The sequence below is a fragment of the Drosophila persimilis genome, unplaced genomic scaffold, assembly GCF_003286085.1.
Source record: "Drosophila persimilis strain 14011-0111.01,24,50 unplaced genomic scaffold, DperRS2 tig00000572-arrow-pilon, whole genome shotgun sequence".
Lineage (NCBI taxonomy): Eukaryota > Metazoa > Arthropoda > Insecta > Diptera > Drosophilidae > Drosophila > Drosophila persimilis.
Window position 1 is genome coordinate 577,371 of NW_020825321.1, and position 7,933 is coordinate 585,303.

General features: G+C 42.2%; 1 pseudogene; it reads right to left on the bottom strand.

Annotated features, from left to right (window-relative positions):
- Nucleotides 1–3,622: 3,622 nt before the first annotated feature.
- On the bottom strand, nucleotides 3,623–7,684 carry LOC6604043 (annotated as a pseudogene).
- Between the last annotated feature and the right edge of the window lie 249 nt (nucleotides 7,685–7,933).

Here is a 7,933-nt window from a genome sequence, read left to right on the forward strand (position 1 = left end):
GAAAAAATTTCATTCTCTCTCGCTCTGTCTCTCCCTAACACACTAAAACCTGTGGTCGGCTTTGCCTATTGCAAAATGTGAGACTATAACTGCTAGAGCAACCAAATTTTTGATCCACACTCCTCTGATATCGGACCTTGACAAGTTGGTTTCCAAATTTCGCCACATCCCCTTCCGCCCCCGCAAAATCGGAAATTTGAGGCATCTACAAATCTCAGAGACTATTAAGGCTAGAGTAACCAAATTTGGTATCCACACTCCTGTTAGATCTCACTATAAGATGTATATCTCCAAATTTCGCCCCACCCCTTTGCACCCCCACAAAGGACGAAAATCTGTGGCATCCACAATATGTAGCCATACTCACTATGTATCGGGTGTAAAAAACGTTCCCCCTCGTTTTTTTCACTAAGACCTACAGGGAAGTATAAGGAGACTTACTATGACGGATTATTTTCTTTTCTAACAGATCATCTACTATTTCAGCTACCTTCTCTCTCTCATGATTGGATAAAAGACGTGGAGTACAATTAAATAGTGTTGTTTCCGTTAGACGAATATGGATGTAATACTTTGGTTGTGCTTTAAAGTCGAATTCTTTGTGTAAATATGTCTTATATGTCTTATATATATGTCTTTGTGTAATATGTCTTAATAACTTCTCTACACTTTTCTGAAAACGTGGGACCAAACTCTAGCCCAACGTTAATATGTTCCTCTTCATCAATCTCAACCGACGCCCAAAAGTCGAATTCATTGCGAATTCATTGCCTTGATTCATATACTCGCTAGCAAGTTTGTCATTCCTTTAGTTTTCTCGTGTCTGATTTTTAAATGGATTAGAACGGTTGCTTTGCTCGCTTCTTTCTGATTAATTACCATCTAGCTTATCAAATAGTCTTATGTCAAAAATCAAATGATTTTTGGAAACGTTATAATTTTTATTTGTTGGTTATTGGTAATTTGAGGGTGACCAAAGATCGCAGAGCCCATTTCAAAAGTAGTGATGAATTACACACTCGGATGATGCAAGCGAGCCGATCTCGAGCCAAATTAATAGCTTAAAGACAAAAAAGGTCTGTTCTCCAACTATAGTGTTAACTGCCAGAGCACTTGTGAAAAAGGAGGCATAGAATAATGAGTGGTTCGACAGTCGCGTCGAAGGGATGAACGTGGGAACAAGTGCCGCGCCTCCGTTCTTTTCTTAGCGTTGGTCTTATTTGTAATTGGATGATAGTTTCCTATATATAGCGCATAAGCTTTGAAAATAAAACCATTCGAATTTACAACTCAACAATATCGTTTACTTGACTTTGAGTAAAAATATATGGAGGCCCCTCCAAGCAATAGTCAGCCACATATATCCTGTTAGTTTCGTTTATTGAGAATATTGAACTTTTGCTTATGGTTGGATACCTTCAATTGGTGGTATTTTTCAGCTCGCATGTCAGTTTCAATGCGAGCTTTATTTTCCAAGAATACAAAGAAACTCGAAAAAAATGATGCTGGTACTAAACTTTTTTAACTTCAATGGTCCTGGTCTGCACAGTGATAATTATTAATCTTAATATTCCCGTTGGTACTTATTGCCTGTGAACTTATTTAAAAACTAAGCAAACAAATTTTTTAGTTTTTAAGATTAGGTTAGGTTATATTAACGCCCTTGCCGGGGAAACGCATAGGCCAATATGGCCCTCAGTTGTCCAAATAGGGTATGATAGGGGTATGAACCGTCGCTGGAGTGCTTATAGTATTTTAAAGAGAATAGAGGTGTTTTTCGCATAGGTCAGGTGTTTCCTGTGGCTTATTTTCTTGTTGCCCGTAAGCGGGCCGGACAGTTGCAGATAAGATTTTCAGGGATTTCGCTTACCCCAGGTTCATCACATTTCCCACAGCTGTCTCAGCTGGTGATGCCTAGCTTTGCATATGTCTTAGCAACCTCTGCAGCTTTCCTGATGGCAAAAGCTTCCGCCTGGAACATGCTGAATTGGTCCGGTAGCTTATATGACCCCTTATCTCAGAGTCTGAATAGTATGGGTCCGCTCCTACTCCTCCGTCCATCGTGGAGTTTTGATTTCAAGACGATTGTCCCTGCCAATTGAACTATGCCAATATCCTTGTGGTGCCATGTTTCCTGATGCGATAAGGCGCTCTGCTGTCTTTCCTGCAGTCAGACGAGCGTGGATGTCCAGGGGGTCAATTCCAAGTACAGTTTCGAGTGCTTTTGTTGGGTTTGACCTCAGCGCCCCTTTAATACAGAGAAAAGCCTGTCACTGGGTCTTCTCCACAAGCTTATGGTACGTCTTCTTTTCGGTAGCTTGCCTTGGGTCCCACATGGCTACACTTTCCTGCCTTCGGGATGAAGACAACTTTCCAGGTTCTCCATTGAATAGGGATAAAGCCTGTAAACCAAAAATTAAGATTAAAATTTGTTTTAAAAATATGCATTTAAAACAAATTTAAATTTGTATATGCCAAAAACATAAAGCCAGATTTATATTATATTCAGTACCTTAGGAGATAGAGTTTGTCTCCTGCTGAACTGCTGGATTCACCCACTGTGCGACGTTTCGATTGCGCCAAGATCGATGCGTCGGTATTTTATGGCTCCACAGTCATAGTTTTTATATTTATTTTAAATATATCATTCATCCCATGGGCACGGTACACAGTAAAACTTCGGATTACGGGATTTTTGGTGTATGTCCTCTCTAGGTCCGCTTTAGGCCCCTCTATATTAGAGGGCAACTTGTCACGACGTATGGTCGGTCTTTCATTAAAAAGCAATACATATGTTCTTGCCACTGCTGACAACCGCACTCTTAATACCCTTCAATTACATCGATGAATATAAATTTGTCTTAAGCTTTACAAAGGAGTTGGTCATAAGCATAGCTAAATAATGCCAAAGATGAATAACTACTCTTGGGCTCTTAATTGGCTTAAAAACAAAAATATGAAAACTATTGAAAATTCAATAAGTTTGGAGAAACGTACGTAATGAATCATGGAAGTGTCAGTTCCGTTGGCAGAAGGGCAGATACCACCAACATGGGCGAACTAGTTGTGGGTAAGAAGCTACTCTTTTGTCCTGAGCCTTGAGTAGAGGTTTCAACCACTCAGCCACTTCCCAACTTCGTGTGCATGGTTTTATTGTTAGTGCTTTTACCTCTTCTTATCACTCTTTACGATGCCTCGCTGGGATTCAATGCACTGAATAACTAGAAAGCACTTGGATAAGAAGATATAAGAGTGATCTTTCGAGGCACAGCTTCAAAGGCCTGCTTAACAGTTTTTTGCCGTTCGGTCAAATCATATTTCAGTGATTAATTTGAACATGTACAATCGCATATATGTACTTTTATGTATATAAAAGTAATATCACACAACATTTTTTTTAAATTTTAATACAAGTTCCTTTGAAGTCTTTCTACCAAGAATATAAATATATTTAAAAATAAAGTAGCTCATGGCATATTATACAACAAATTTGTACCCACAAAAACTGTAGCCTTATATGAAAAATAACAAAATAAACTGTCCAAATATCAAATAGGCTTAGTCCGAACTAGATTTTTACATTCATGTTATTTTGGTCATTTTGTTTTTTGTCATTATGTAGCTAGAGTTCTTCAGTTGCCGATGGAGGCAATATTCTGGCATCGCCCATCATCGCTTTTCCACTCTCGGTTCCAGATGATAAATTCAGTGGTAGGTTTAATTTACTCAGAAAACAGGATAAGTTCACTAATCGGCCTTTGTGCTGGAATGAAATCTTGGGGCACAGCTCAAAAGCATGGTTTACAGGTGGCATGTCACAGCCTTTGCTACAGGACACATCGATAAAGTTCATTAGATCACAGATCTCAATCTCGTTACACTCATTGCGATTAAGAATTAATAAAATATTGTCAATCAATTCCAGTGAAAAGGGAAGACGACAGCCGCGAAGTGTGGAGCGAACTTTTGATTCAGGCAGGAATGGTTGGTTGGTAGGATTGATGTGATGGAAATGTTCCATCATGTCGTCGCGAGCGTTCCACAATGCACGCTTTAACTCTAGATGTGCTGCTGCCTTTGCATTAACCCTAGAGCAACCACTTGTAGAAGTTTGTTCTGCTGAAAAATGTCGACAGAGCGTAATGATTTCGTGGTCGCTGATTACTTTGCCCAATACTCCGATTAATGCTCCCTTGAAGCTTTCGAAAGATACAAATACGTCGCGCTTGTTTTCCAAATTGTAACAATCTGGCACGCAGGTTCCCGCAAACTCAGACATACGGTTTTGAAGCGCAGAGCGGATTTTCTGCATAATGGCGGATAGGTTTGCGTGGATAAACTGCTCTGGATGGTGCTCCATAAACATAAGGGTATACTCGTCTGCAGATACCAAATGAAATATAAAGTCTTTCAGGGACATGGTGGACCCGATGAAAAAGTTCCAGGGCATATAGTATTGTGGTTGCTTATAAGAGAATTTCTCTTGTCCGGGCAATTCTATGCGAGTGCGTTTCATAAACTCGCCTCCGAGGAAACCAGAGTTACGTACGGCCACTTCTTGTATCTGTTATGTATCGTCACTCACTATCGATCAAACTTAATAAACTTTTTAAAGTCAGTCTTTGGCGGTTTCGGCTCCACAGATAAGCAATTCCCGACCGAGTCTTCGTAGCTTCCCCAGCCATTATATGGTGGAAGAATACGCTCTTTTTGGCGGTAGTCTGCCAAATAGTAGCAGATCTCTAACTTGCGAACGTACCCAAACTCCGTTCGATCATCCCAGTACGCCTGAAATTTGAGTATTTGTCGATCATACTTTAAAAATTGCGCAAAAGCATGTTTTTTTTCAATCGGGTTGACAGCGCCTAAATGTTCACGATTACCCACGGAATTAGATGGATCGCTGTAAATAATGTTCAAATTAAAGGAAAAAGTTAATTACGGATGAGATTATTGTAGATACATTTCTATAGAAAATTTTTTACCAAGGGAATTTCATTGAATCCGGAACGGTGATGCCGCGTCTGTTTAGGAAGTGAACTGATCGCAGTCTATAATATGATATTGACGATCGAAAATCTGTACAGTCATGTCGATATTCAAATCATTTAGAGACATAAACTCATTGTCACAGGGCGGCGTCTTTTGAACACGCTGACGATGGACCACGCAACCCTGAACTATGCCGGAATTATCTACTCGAGGCTCATAAGTCTCTAAGGTGTGTAACGAACCCAAAAGGGTTCGCTACAACGCCTCTCCCAACACCCAATAAAGATCCGGCTACTAAATTACAACACCTCGCCCAAAGTGATTTACTACGCGAACACCCCCCTCCACACATAGCCACCGATTGACAGGCGCCGTCCTCGTAACGCTGACCCAACACCAGGTCACGCTGACTTCCACCACTCCAGACCAAGCAACCGGCCAGGCGCAGTCTTCCGGGTTCATCGGCTACAAAACGATGACACCGCGGAAGCCCACGACAAGCCCCCAACGGCAAACCCGCCAGCTCGCCAAAAACACGAAGAGACAGAACTAGGTCAACCCGCGATCGCCAGAACAGCGAAGTGCACCCCGACACGGAAGTGCACTTCCGAACCCGCTGACACAGCGCCCATTGGCGTATAAATAGACGCCGACTGGAAACCAGAAAGCAACTTACGCAGAGGTCCGGCTCACGGTACGGTCGTTGTACCAAAACTTACGCAGAGATCCGGCTCACAGTACGGTCGTTGTACCAAAACTTACGCAGAGACCCAGCCCGGAGTACAGACGCGGTACCCGGAACCCACCAGAAGACATCGGCGCCCAATAAAAAAACGAGGGGGAACGTTGTGAGTTGCTGCGGACACCGCAACTCTACGGTTATACCCGATACTAAGTCAGTATGGCTCTCCTCCGGCAGACGCCGCTAATATTAAGCGACACGACAAACAGTGTGTGCGAGAGAGACATAAAATCAGTTTGAGCGTGACGTCGGGCGCTGCGTAGCCACTGCAAATTGATTTGTTCCTTTTGGCTATAAAAATGATCTGATCTGATACAGATTCAGCAATCTGATAGATATGGTCATTATCTATGATTCTGCGTTTTTAGTTTTTTCAAATCTGCAATATTGTGGATGCAACAGATTTTCGTCCTTTGTGGGGGCGGATGGGGGTGGGGCGAAATTCTGAGATATACGTTTTATAGTGAGATCTAACAGAAGTGCGGATACCAAATTTGGTTACTCTAGCCTTAATAGTCTCTGAGATTTGTGGTTGCCCCAGATTTTCGTCCTTTGCGGGGGCGGAAGGGGGTTTGGCGAAATTTTGACACGAAACGGTCAAGGTCCGATATCACAGGAGTGTGGATACCAAATTTGGTTACTCTAGCTCTTATGGGTTCTGAGATCCTTGAACTCATATTTTGCAATTGGCAAAACCGACCATGAAACCTGTGTGTTAGAGTGAGACAGAGCGAGAAAGAGTGAAATTGTTTTCGTGATTCTGGCTGTAATAATTATACGATCTGGTTCAGATTTTGCACTCTAGAAGATATAGTCATCTTCTACGATTCTGCGTTTTTAGTTTTCTCGTATCGTCGAAATTGTGGATGCCACAGATTTTCGTCCTTTGTGGGGGCGGAAGTGGGCGGGGCAAAGTTTTGAAATATTTTTGGAGCAGTGACATATCACAGAAGTCTGGATCCAAAACATCGTTGCTCTAGCTCTTATAGTCTTTGAGCATTAGGCGCTGAAGGGGACGGACAGACGGACAGACGGACGGACGGACAGACGGACGGACGGACAGACGGACGGACGGACAGACAGACATGGCTCAATCGACTCGGCTATTTATGCTGATCAAGAATATATATACTTTATAGGGTCGGAAACGATTCCTTCTGGACGTTACACACATCCACTTTTACCACAAATCTAATATACCCCAATACTCATTTTGAGTATCGGGTATAATAAGTAATTTAAACCGCTAAGAAATACAATAAAGTGTCAAATTTGCAAAGTAAAAACACCCGATTGCGTAAGTTCACCCCAATCAGCCGAGACACCGACGTCGCCCCACCCCGAGTCCACAACTTCGTTTCATATACACAACGGTAGCAACGCCCGCCCGAGCCCCGATCCACCTCTCTACGGCAGGCCGCCCTCTGACGCCTCCCTTAAGGTTCCAACACATTTCTACAAATTTCTTGTGAACAGACCCCTGGACGTGACTGAGCTTACCTCAGCCTGAAATAGGTACATCACAGGTGCCGTCTTCTAGATAGAAATATATCTTAACTTTTCGAATCAAGTAAGGTGCATGGTAGACCTCCTGCAAAGTTTGTTTGAAATAGGCACTAAAGCAGAGAACTTTCTTGTCGTAGGCCAACCAAGGTGGCATGCGTGGACCGGAACGGGGTGGATAGATGGAAGATGCGCCGACCGGTGGGCAGCTAATGTCTACTACGTCGCTATTGGGATCAATTGGTGCAGGTTGCTGACGATCATTAAGCATGCTGAGACCCTGGATGTTCAGCAGCGACTGTGGCTTGGGGTAATGGCCCTTAGAAACCTAATATTTAGAAAAAAGTTGTGGGGTGGTTTTATCTCAGTGAGTTGGTTATGGATGGATTTACTTACGTCACGAAAAAGCGTGCCCGGAAGCAGCGGCATTCATGGAATTCGCAGCATTATATAGCTGATTAAAATTATTTTATTTTGCGTAAGAAATATTTTAAGACTTGTTCTGTGTTCTAATGTATAAATTCTATGTATTACTTGAAATGATATATTTACCAAGCGTTTTTTAGAAACAATCAAAAGTTATGTAAGTCCCATAACCTACTATAAATATCCCCAATATACTTGCTTGCTAAGATATACAGCTCTGCTTCGGCTATCGCAAACCTCAAAAATCAATTAACAAATCGAAATAACCGT